The following is an 11,870-nucleotide window of genomic DNA, read 5'->3' as shown; positions in this document are numbered from 1 at the left end:
TGCGTGGCGGTGGTGAGTGCGGGCGGCTGTGCGTGGCGGTGGTGAGTGCGGGCGGCTGTGCGTAGCGGTGGTGAGTGCGGGCGGCTGTGCGTGGCGGTGGTGAGTGCGGGCGGCTGTGCGTGGCTGTGGTGACTGCGGGCTGCTGTGCGTGGCAGTGGTGAGTGCGGGCGGCTGTGCGTGGCGGTAGTGAGTGCGGGCGGCTGTGCGTGGCGGTGGTGAGTGCGGGCGGCTGTGCGTGGCGGTGGTGAGTACGGGCGGCTGTGGTGACTGTGGGCGGCTGTGCGTGGCGGTGGTGAGTGCGGGCGGCTGTGCATGGCAGTGGTGAGTGCGGGCGGCTGTGCGTGGCGGTGGTGAGTGCGGGCGGCTGTGCATGGTGGTGCTGAGAGTGCGGGCGGCTGTGCATGGCGGTGGTGAGTGCGGGCGGCTGTGCGTGGCGGTGGTGAGTGCGGGCGGCTGTGCATGGTGGTGCTGAGAGTGCGGGCGGCTGTGCGTGGCGGTGGTGAGTGCGGGCGGCTGTGCGTGGCGGTGGTGAGTGCGGGCGGCTGTGCGTGGCGGTGTTGAGTGCGGGCGGCTGTGCGTGGCGGTGGTGAGTGCGGGTGGCTGTGCGTGACTGTGGTGAGTGCGGGCGGCTGTTCATGGCGGTAGTGAGTGCGGGCAGCTGTGCGTGGTGGTGGTGAGTGCGGGCGGCTGTGCGTGGCGGTGGTGAGTGCGGGCGGCTGTGCGTGGCGGTGGTGAGTGCGGGCGGCTGTGCGTGGCGGTGGTGAGTGCGGGCGGCTGTGCGTGGCTGTGGTGACTGCGGGCGGCTGTGCGTGGCGGTGGTGAGTGCGGGCAGCTGTGCGTGGCGATGGTGAGTGCGGGCTGCGGGCGGCTGTGCGTGGCGGTGGTGAGGGCGGGCGGCTGTGCGTGGCGGTGGTGAGTGCGGGCGGTTGTGGTGACTGCGGGCGGCTGTGCGTGGCAGTGGTGAGTGCGGGCGGCTGTGCGTGGCGGTGGTGAGTGCGGGCGGCTGTGCATGGCGGTGGTGAGTGCGGGCAGCTGTGCGTGGCGGTGGTGAGTGCGGGCGGCTGTGCGTGGCGGTGGAGACTGCGGGCGGCTGTGCGTGGCTGTGGTGACTGCGGGCGGCTGTGCGTGGCGGTGGTGAGTGCGGGCGGCTGTGCGTGGCGGTGGTGAGTGCGGGCGGCTGTGCATGGCGGTGGTGAGTGCGGGCGGCTGTGCGTGGTGGTGCTGAGATTGCGGGCGGCTGTGCTGGGGGCCTGAGCAGGCGGGGACACCGGCGCGCTGTGGGGGTCAGGTGCCGGAGTCGCTGCTAGCTCAGGCCCCCGGCACTTGCTATATTTACCTGTCCTCGTTCCACCACTCCGTCTTCCGGGTCCTCTGGCTGTGACTGTTCAGTCAGAGGGCGGCGCGCATTAAGCGCGTCATCGCGCCCTCTGAACTGAACGTCACAGGTGTCCGCGCTTTCCGGAGCCATTTTCTTGAAGACACGCAGTGTGTCTTCAAGAAAATGGCGCTGGAAAGCGCGGACTGTGCAGGCGCCGATTCCGGGAGCAGGGGGACATTCATGGCCCGGAATCGCGTCGGTGGAACGGGACAGGTAAGTATTGCATACTCACCCTCCTGGCTCGTCCCTGCTTCTCCGTTGGAGATCGCGGTGTGCGTTCAGCGCTTACGCCTACCGCGATCTCCAGGGAGCGTCACTCTGTGGGGTCCAGACTGCGCCGGCGCTTGCGCAGTCTATAAAGGCTTCGGACAGAGTGACGCTCCCAGCGTTATATTATAGATAAGATTTCCCATCACTGGAACTAAGGGCCCAATGCCGACCCCTGATAACACATAGCATTATCTTGCTCCATCATATGTACAGGGGGCACAGTGCAGTCAGGGGGTAACGTTCTCCTGGAGTCACCAAACCCAGATTACGCCATCAGACACAGATAGAGAAGTGCGATCCATCACTGCTCAGAACACGTCTACTCCAGAGTCCAGTGGTGGTGGCTTTACAATATATATATATATATATATATATATATATATATATATATATATATATATATATATATATATATATATATATATATGTCTGTAAAAATTATTGAAACAACAGAATTGTCAAGTTTCAATCACAATATATCCCACAATAAAATGTGGTTAGAAGTAATCAAGGCTTCCTGTGTACCACAAAGAAAACATATACGTATATATATATATCTATATATATATACAGTATGTATATATATAATTATAAGGTGGCTGTCGAACACCTAATGGTTTGGAGATAAACTTCAAATAATACTTTAGTACATATAGGAAACATTTTCAGCACACTAGGTGCTGGGAGGGGTTAATCGGCCCTGATAGATTGATTGTGAGTAGCTGATGAGTTGGGAGAGATGCTGCTCACTGTATATCTCCACCCCTGGATGTGGTTCACTTTGCATATTGAGAGCTTCTTCACTCACACAGGCCTGTGTGTGTGGAGGTTACAGATCTCCTGGATTGAGTGCCTTTGTTAAAAGGACTAAGAGGCTGGACTCTAAGACAGGCAGGCTAACCAGCACTATTGTATGGACTTGTTATTTTATATTTTACTTTGTGCAGGACAAAGGCTGTATTTACAATTTCTAGTAACATGGTTTAAGTAGAAGCAGTCCCTGTTTCTACCTCTTTAAGAAGCCAATTGAGTCGACCTACCACTATATATATATATATATATATATATATATATATATATATATATACTAGCTATTGAACCCGTTCTACGCCCAGGTGGCGGGCATTTATATTGGTATATGGTCTCCATCCTGGTATGAGCTGCTTCCATCCTGCACCCCCATCCTGGCATGTGCTGCTCTCATCCAGCGCCCCCATCCTGTCATGTGCTGCTCCCATCCTGCGCCCCCATCCTGTCATGTGCTGCTCTCATCCTGCGCCCCATCCTGTCATGTGTTGCTCCCCATCCTGCACCCCCATGCTGTCATGTGCTGCTCCCATCCTGCACCCCAGTCCTGTCATGTGCTGCTCCCATCATGCGCCTCCATTGTGGTATGTGCTCCTCCAATCCTGCGCCCCCACGCTGTCATGTGCTGCTCCTATCCCGCGCCCCCATGCTGTCATGTGCTGCTCCTATCCTGCACCCCCATTCTGTCATGTGCTGCTTCCACCCTGCGCCCCCATTCTGTCATGTGCTGCTCCAATCTTGCGCCCCCATCCTGCCATGTGCTGCTCGCATCCTGTGCCCAAGTTCTGTCATGTGCTGCTCCCATCCTGCGCCCCATTCTGTCATGTGCTGCTCCCATCCTGCGCCCCCGTTCTGTCATGTACTTCCCCCATCCTGAACCCCCATCTTGTCATGTGCTGCTCCCATCCTGCGCCCCATGCTGTCATGTGCTGCTCCCATCCTGCGCCTCAGTTCTGTCATGTGCTGCTCCCATCCTGCGCCCCAGTTGTCATGTGCTGCTCCCATACTGAGCCTCAATCCTGTCATGTGCTGCTCCCATCCTGCGCCCCAGTTCTGTCATGTGCTGCTCCCATCCTGCGCCCCCATTCTGTCATGTGCTGCTCCCATCCTGCGCCCCCATTCTGTCATGTGCTGCTCCATTCCTGCGCCCCCATTCTGTCATGTGCTGCTCCATTCCTGCACTCCCATTCTGTCATGTGCTGCTCTCATCCTGCGCCTGAGTTCTGTTATGTGCTGCTCCTATCCTGCGCCCCCATGCTGTCATGTGCTGCTCCCATCCCACGCCTCCATTCTGTCATGTGCTTCCCCCATCCTGAACCCCCGTTCTGTCATGTGCTGCTCCCATCCTGAGCCCACGTTCTGGCATGTGCTGCTCCCATCCTGCGCCTCCGTGCTATCACTTGCTGCTTTCATCCTGCGCCCCCATCCTGTCATGTGCTGCTCCTATCCTGCACCCCCATGCTGTCATGTGCTAGTCCCATTCTGCGCCCTGATGCTGTCATGTGCTGCTCCCATCCTGCACCCCAGTTCTGTCATGTGCTGCTCCCATCCTGCGCCCCCGTTCTGTCATGTGCTGCTCCCATTCTGCGCCCCCGTTCTGTCATGTGCTGCTCCCATCCTGCGCCCCATTCTGTCATGTGCTGCTCCCATCCTGCGCCCCCGTTCTGTCATGTGCTGCTCCCATCCTGCGCCTCCATTTTCTGTCATGTGCTGCTCTCATCCTGCACCCCTATTCTGTCATGTGCTGCTCCCATCCTGCGCCCCTATTCTGTCATGTGCTGCTCCCATCCTGCGCCCCTATTCTGTCATGTGCTGCTCCCATCCTGCGCCTCCATTTTCTGTCATGTGCTGCTCTCATCCTGCGCCCCTATTCTGTCATGTGCTGCTCCCATCCTGCGCCCCTATTCTGTCATGTGCTGCTCCCATCCTGCGCCCCTATTCTGTCATGTGCTGCTCCCATCCTGCGCCCCTATTCTGTCATGTGCTGCTCCCATTCTGTACTCCCATTCTGTCATGTGCTGCTCCCATCCTGCGCCCCCATGCTGTCATATGCTAGTCCCATTCTGCGCCCAGATGCTGTCATGTGCTGCTCCCATCCTGCACCCCTGTTCTGTCATGTGCTGCTCCCATCCTGCGCCCCTGTTCTGTCATGTGCTGCTCCCATCCTGCGCCCCCATTCTGTCATGTGCTGCTCCCATCCTGCGGCCCCATTCTGACGTGCTGCACCCATCCTGCGCCTCCATTCTGTCATGTGCTGCTCTCATCCTGCGCCTCCATTCTGTCATGTGCTGCTCCCATCCTGCGCCCCTATTCTGTCATGTGCTGCTCCCATCCTGCGCCCCTATTCTGTCATGTGCTGCTCCCATCCTGCGCCCCTGTTCTGTCATGTGCTGCTCCCATCCTGCGCCCCCATTCTGTCATGTGCTGCTCCCATCCTGCGGCCCCATTCTGACATGTGCTGCACCCATCCTGCGCCTCCATTCTGTCATGTGCTGCTCTCATCCTGCGCCTCCATTCTGTCATGTGCTGCACCCATCCTGCGCCCCTATTCTCTCATGTGCTGCTCCCATCCTGCGCCCCCATTCTGTCATGTGCTGCTCCCATCCTGCACCCCTGTTCTGTCATGTGCTGCTCCCATCCTGCGCCCCTGTTCTGTCATGTGCTGCTCCCATCCTGCGCCCCCATTCTGTCATGTGCTGCTCCCATCCTGCGGCCCCATTCTGACATGTGCTGCACCCATCCTGCGCCTCCATTCTGTCATGTGCTGCTCTCATCCTGCGCCTCCATTCTGTCATGTGCTGCTCCCATCCTGCGCCCCTATTCTGTCATGTGCTGCTCCCATCCTGCGCCCCTATTCTGTCATGTGCTGCTCCCATCCTGCGCCTCCATTCTGTCATGGGCTGCTCCCATCCTGCGCCCCTATTCTGTCATGTGCTGCTCCCATCCTGCGCCCCTATTCTGTCATGTGCTGCTCCCATCCTGCGCCTCCATTCTGTCATGGGCTGCTCCCATCCTGCGCCCCTATTCTGTCATGTGCTGCTCCCATCCTGCGCCCCTATTCTGTCATGTGCTGCTCCCATCCTGCGCCTCCATTCTGTCATGGGCTGCTCCCATCCTGCGCCCCTATTCTGTCATGTGCTGCTCCCATCCTGCGCCCCTATTCTGTCATGTGCTGCTCCCATCCTGCGCCTCCATTCTGTCATGTGCTGCTCCCATCCTGCGCCCCTATTCTGTCATGTGCTGCTCCCATCTTGTACTCCCATCCTGTCATGTGCTGCTCCCATTCATATGCCCCTTATGCTGCTCCATAAAGGTTGATGGCCCCATAAGATGCTCCATAGTATTATATGCCCCGTATGCAGCTGCGATAAAAAAGATGACATACTCACCTATCGTCGCTGGGCGCCAAGTGCCAGGGGCTTGAGTAGGCAGGGACACCAGGGCGCTATGGGGGTCAGGTGCCGGAGTCGCCGCTTGTTCAGGTCCCCGGCACTTGGTATAGTCATCTGTTCCCGATCCACCGGCGTTCCATCTTCCAGGTCCTCTGGCTGTGACTGTTCAGTTAGAGGGCGGCGCCGGCGCGCACTAATCGAGTCATTGCGCCTTCTGACCTGAACGTCACAGGCAGAGAATGCGGCAGATGGAGCGCTGGTGGATTGGAGACAGGTGACTATAGCATATACTCACTCCCTCCTGGCATGTCCCTGCTTCGAGATCATGGTATGCGTTCAGTGCTTACGCATACCGCGATCTCCTCTGGTCTGCATCACTCTTTGGGGTCCAGAATGCGCCGGCGCTTGCTCAGTCTATAAAGGCTTTGGACAGAGTGACGCTCCCAGCGTTATATTATAGATACACATGTGTGCTTAATAGTTTACATACCCCGGCAGAATTTTTGCTTTCTTGGCTTTTTTTCAGAGAATATGAATGATAACACCAAAACTTTGTCTCCACTCATGGTTAGTGGTTGGGTGAAGCCATTTATTGTCAAATTACTGTGTTTTCTCTTTTTAAATCATAATGACAACAACCCAAAACATCCAAATCACAATGAAAAAATGGTTCAGACACCCTGGTGATTTTGGCCTGATAGCATGCACAGAAGTTGACACAAATGGGTTTAAATGGCTATTAAAGGTACAGTGGTTACAGAAAGTATTCAGACCCCTTTAAATTTGTCACTCTTTGTTTCATTGCAGCCATTTGGTAAATTCAATAATGTTCATTTTTTTCTCATTAATGAACACTCTGCACCCCATCTTGATTGAAAAAAACAGAACAGACTCCCAGACTATGAGAAATAAGAATCTCTGGTCTGATGAGACGAAGATAGACCTTTTTGGTGATAATTCTAAGCGGTATGTGTGGAGAAAACTAGGCACTGCTCATCACCTGCCCAATACAATCCCAACAGTGAAACATGGTGGAGGCAGCATCATGCTATGGGGTGTTTTCCAGCTGCAGGGACAGGACGACTGGTTGTCATTGAAGGAAACATGAATGCTGCCAAGTACAGAGATATCCTGGATGAAAACCTCTTCCAGAGTGCTCTTGACCTCAGACTTGGCCGAAGGTTCACCATCACCTTCCAACAAGACAATGACCCTAAGCACACAGCTAAAATAACAAAGGAGTGGCTTCAGAACAACTCTGTGACCATTCCTGACCGGCCCAGCCAGAGCCCTGACCTAAACCCAATGGAGCATTTCTGGAGAGACCTGAGAATGGCTGTCCACCAATGTTCACCATCCAACCTGATGGAACTGGAGAGGATCTGCAAGGAAGAATGGCCGAGGACCCCCAAATCCAGGGGTGAAAACTTGTTGCATCATTCCCAAGAAGACTCATGGCTGTACTAGCTCAAAAGGGGCTTCTACTCAATACTGAGCAAATGGTCTGAAGACTTATGACCATGTGATATTTCAGGTTTTCATTTTCAAAAAATGTGTAAAAGTTTCTACATTTCTGTTTTTTTTTTCAGTCAAGATGGGGGCAGAGTGTACATTAATGAGAAAAAAAATGAACTTTTTTGAATTTACCAAATGGCTGCAATGAAACAAAGAGTGAAAAATGTATAGGGGTCTGAACACTTTTAGAACCCACAGTAAAATTTATAGGGGTCTGTACAATTTCAGAACCCACAGTAAGGATAATTGTTTGGGATGCAAAGAAAAACCCACAAATAACATCAGCTGAAATACTGGACTCTCTAAAAGCTAGCGGTGTGGCACTTGAAGAAAAATGGGCTGCATGGTCGAGTCGCCAGAAGAAAGCCATTACTGTGCAAATGCCACAAGGTATCTCGCCTACAATACTCAAAACAGCACAGAGACAAGCCTCAAAACTTCTGGAACAAGGTAATTTGGAGTGATGAGACCAAAATTGAACTTTTTGGCCACAACCATAAACGTTACATTTGGAGAGAGGTCAACAAGGCCTATGATGACAGGAACACCATTCCTACTGTAAAGCATGGAGGTGGATCACTGGTGTTTTGGGGATCTGTGAGCTACAAAGGCACAGGAAACTTGGTCAAAGTATAAGGAAAGATGAATGCAGCACGTTATCAGCAAATACTGGAGGTAAATTTGCACTCATCAGCCCGGAAGCTGCAAATGGGACGTACTTGGACGTTCCAACATGACAACGATACAAAACACAAGGCCAAGTCGACCTGTCATTGGCTACAGCAGAACAAAGTGGAGGTTTTGGAGTGATCATCTCATCCACAACTACCACAAAAGACTTCCAGCTGTCATTGATGTTAGAGGGGACAATACACGGTATTAAGAAATGGGGTATGTGAACTTTTGATCAAGGTCATTTGGATGTTTTGGGTTGTCATTATGATTTAAAAAGAGAAAACAGTGCCTCGGCTGACACGCCATTCTATCATCTCGCCACTTATAGACCACTGTCATTAAAAGACAGAGGCATTTAAAGGGTTAAGCAGCAGTGATTGGAGCAAGGTTCAGCAGCTGATGTCAGCCGAGGTGCTGACTCTATAAGACCATCGGCACCTGATGTGGGTCCTCAGCCGGGTCAAACTCTTGCAACCAACATTTCACCGCAGAGCGAATGCCGCTAAAACAAAATCCATGAAACTATCCGAATAATAGTTTTGATTTTTTTTTCTTCATTAAAATAATAATCTTTTTTTTATGTTATGCAACATATTATATGGAACTGTTAAAAAACGTCATACCTCAGTCTGGAAAAACATTCCTAAAACGCTCAGTCAACAGAAAAAGTAAAAGAATTTGGCTTTTAGAAAGTGATTAAAAAAAATGAAAAAGTTGTTAACAAAAATGACTTTGGCACCCAAGAGGTTAAAGCCCTAATTTAATAATTGCATCACCACTGCCCACTAGTGGACAAATTATTATTATCAATGCTGAACTGTTGTTTTATATATGTGTTCCACCAGCAGAGGGCAACATTTTCATGCAAACGCCTTATATGGACGAGCTGTGGTTTTTACTGGCACCGTTTTGGGGTTACGAAAGATTAATTCATTACATTTCTTTTGTGATGGAATGAAGAAAAAACAGTAAATTTTATATCTTCGGAATTTTGTTTTATTTACTGAGTCGCACAAAATTACATTACATCGATACAAATTTGTAGTTTTTATTATGTAAGTGGTTAAAAACTTTTTGAAAAATTCACAAAAATTCAAAAATTTGGAAATGAAAAAAATAATTTTGGATTGTGTCACCATTTTCTGAGACTTGTACTTTTTTTATTTTGTCATCGATGGAGCTGAGTGGGGGCTCATCCAATTCTGGAGTCTCGGTTATTTCCTCTTTATGGCATTTATCGTGAAGGTTAAATATCTTTATGCTTAGATAGATGGGACTTTTGCCTATGCGGCACCACCAAAATAATTGATTAAAACTTATTTTTTTATATATTTTGAAAACATTGCTGCCATGACTACACAATCCATAAATAAAAGAACACGGCCGCACTCCGTAAGATGTGCAAACATTGAATACTTGAATTTGGACTGCATTACTAATGGCCAATTAGCGCGCTAAGTACCTTCATTGTATAAGTTTAGTCTGTATAGCAGTAATGCAGTTCACATCCCATGTAGTCAATGTTTGCACATCTTCGTGCTTGCAGAGGCGGCTGTATTCTTATGTTTATCCAAGCATGATATTGTCGTAAAAAATGCTGAAAATGGATGGGAAATTGTGATAATGGACTATAAGTACTGTGAGACAAAAGCTCTTCAAATTCTTTCCGATACAAACTACTACAAAACATTAACGAGGGATATTACTACAGAATACAAAAAAAATCTACTTAATAATGCACTGAGAAAACCAATGCCTTGCCAGAAAAGAATGACAGAACAAATCTAAACATTCTGTATTTTCATTTTTTCCCTAAGAAACATAAATCTTCTATGGAAGATGGGAGACTAATAATAGCTGGTGTTAACTACCTCTACCCTATCCAAATATTTAGATCAACTACAAAAGTATGCCACCACTTTCCCAGCATACCGAACAGACACAGGATGATTACTTAAATTGGTCAATTCACTTGGAAAGATAATTATTTATGGGCTACCCTTGATGTAACATCATTATATAGCAATACCCCCCACTTCAAAGACATAAAATCCATACCTTACTTTCTAAAATGCAATTCCTTGATGCCCCCCAAATAATAACAATTTATTTTAGGCTCCATCCATTTCATTTTATATCACAATTATTTTAATAACAATGGCAAAAAATTATTCTCAAACTAGAGGGACCGCTATGGGCACGAAATCTGTGCCATATTACACTTGTTTGTTTATGGAGGCTTTTGAGAGTTACATATGTGACCCAGAAGTGGTAATTTATAAACTTTTTATGGATGATACCAAAAAGCAGCTTCAGATCTCTGAGTATAATGATAGTAAAGGTAAACTAAATTCTGTAACTAGATTACAATAAATGCAATCAGAACATGCGACTATATGCGCACATCATCAGTGTTAGAGACAAGATAAGAAGATGCAACAAGAATCAGATGGGTGATGGTGCTGTTGAGGTGAGCATTAAGGTGAGTATAAGGATTTTTCATTTTTAACATATTCTGTTTATTATGCTCTGGGACTTAAGAGACTTCAGAGCATAGTATGAAGAACCAGTGTGAACAAATGAACTAGAATTTTTCCTGATCCGCTCATCTCTACCTGGCACCTTCATACCCCCAAAACCCTACCCTTTACCTTGCAACCCCAATTACCTCCTCTAGTTACTTATCTGAGAACAATGGGACTTAATATTATGTACAAATATGTTAATGATCTCAGTCTATTGCGCATAATATCAAAACACTGAATATGAATGATGATAGCAAACCTTTCACCACAAATCACTCCTTACCTTAGCTATGCATCATGCTATTTTGTATATTTGTTAGGATGCCCACGTGTGGGTGAAATATGTTGGGAATGAAGAACCTCAGAGAATGAATCAGTAAACATCTGATCAAATATTAATAAACAGCTTCCTCCAGCACAGCGTCTTCAGATACTTCACAATGTACGATCCCACGGTCCTTGGAGTTATCCGCTTGAAACAAATAGTGAATAAAAATGTTAAACTTATTCAAAAAGAGATATTTGGGGTTTTTAGGTGTGACTCCTTATCGCCAAGGGGACTAAATAAATTTCTAAGATATATTTATTCATTTATTAAAGACACTTTAATTTGTTTGTTTTTTTGCCTTGATATACACATTTGTGGATAAAAGTTCTGATACTTACAGAAATTTTCATTTCCACATTTTGCTACTTCAATCTTTAACTCAGATGTTTCTTTGGTTACTGACGTACAATTATCAACACTTCATAAATGTTTACACTTTTATTGACAACTCCATTAAGTTTCTGTAAAGCCTCAATATTCCCAGCGCTGCTCCTTATTTCTCCAGACTCCTGCCCTTCTCCCGGGGGCTGCATATTGGCTTCTGAGCCAAATTCTGATTGATGACCGGCCGTTATTGTCTCATCAGTGCCTGGAGTTTATCATAATTTTGGTTTGGTTTTCTTTTCGTCTAATCTTTTTTTTGAGATTTGACCAAAGGTTCTGAATGGAATTGAGATCAGGAGAGTTTTCTGGTCATCGGCCCAAAATTTCAATTTCTTGTTCTCGGAACCACTTGGTTCTCACTTTTGCCTTTTGACCTGGTCTCCATCATCATCACATTGTCCTGGGTGATGGGAGAAGTTCCTCTTGGAAGATGTTTAGATCCAAACATCCTCTGCTGTCCAATCTCTCTACTTCCTGCAGAATGGCAGACCAGGTCTCAAGGAAAAAGTGACAACTAAATGGCTCAGTGAGTAAAAAAATAAAATATTTAGGACATGGCCAGGACACGTCCCAAATTTCAAAAGAACCTGTGGTTG

This window comes from Ranitomeya variabilis, chromosome 5, assembly GCF_051348905.1.
Source record: "Ranitomeya variabilis isolate aRanVar5 chromosome 5, aRanVar5.hap1, whole genome shotgun sequence".
Taxonomy (NCBI): domain Eukaryota; kingdom Metazoa; phylum Chordata; class Amphibia; order Anura; family Dendrobatidae; genus Ranitomeya; species Ranitomeya variabilis.
The sequence above is the reverse complement of the archived record's forward strand: the minus strand, read 5'-3'. Positions refer to the sequence as shown.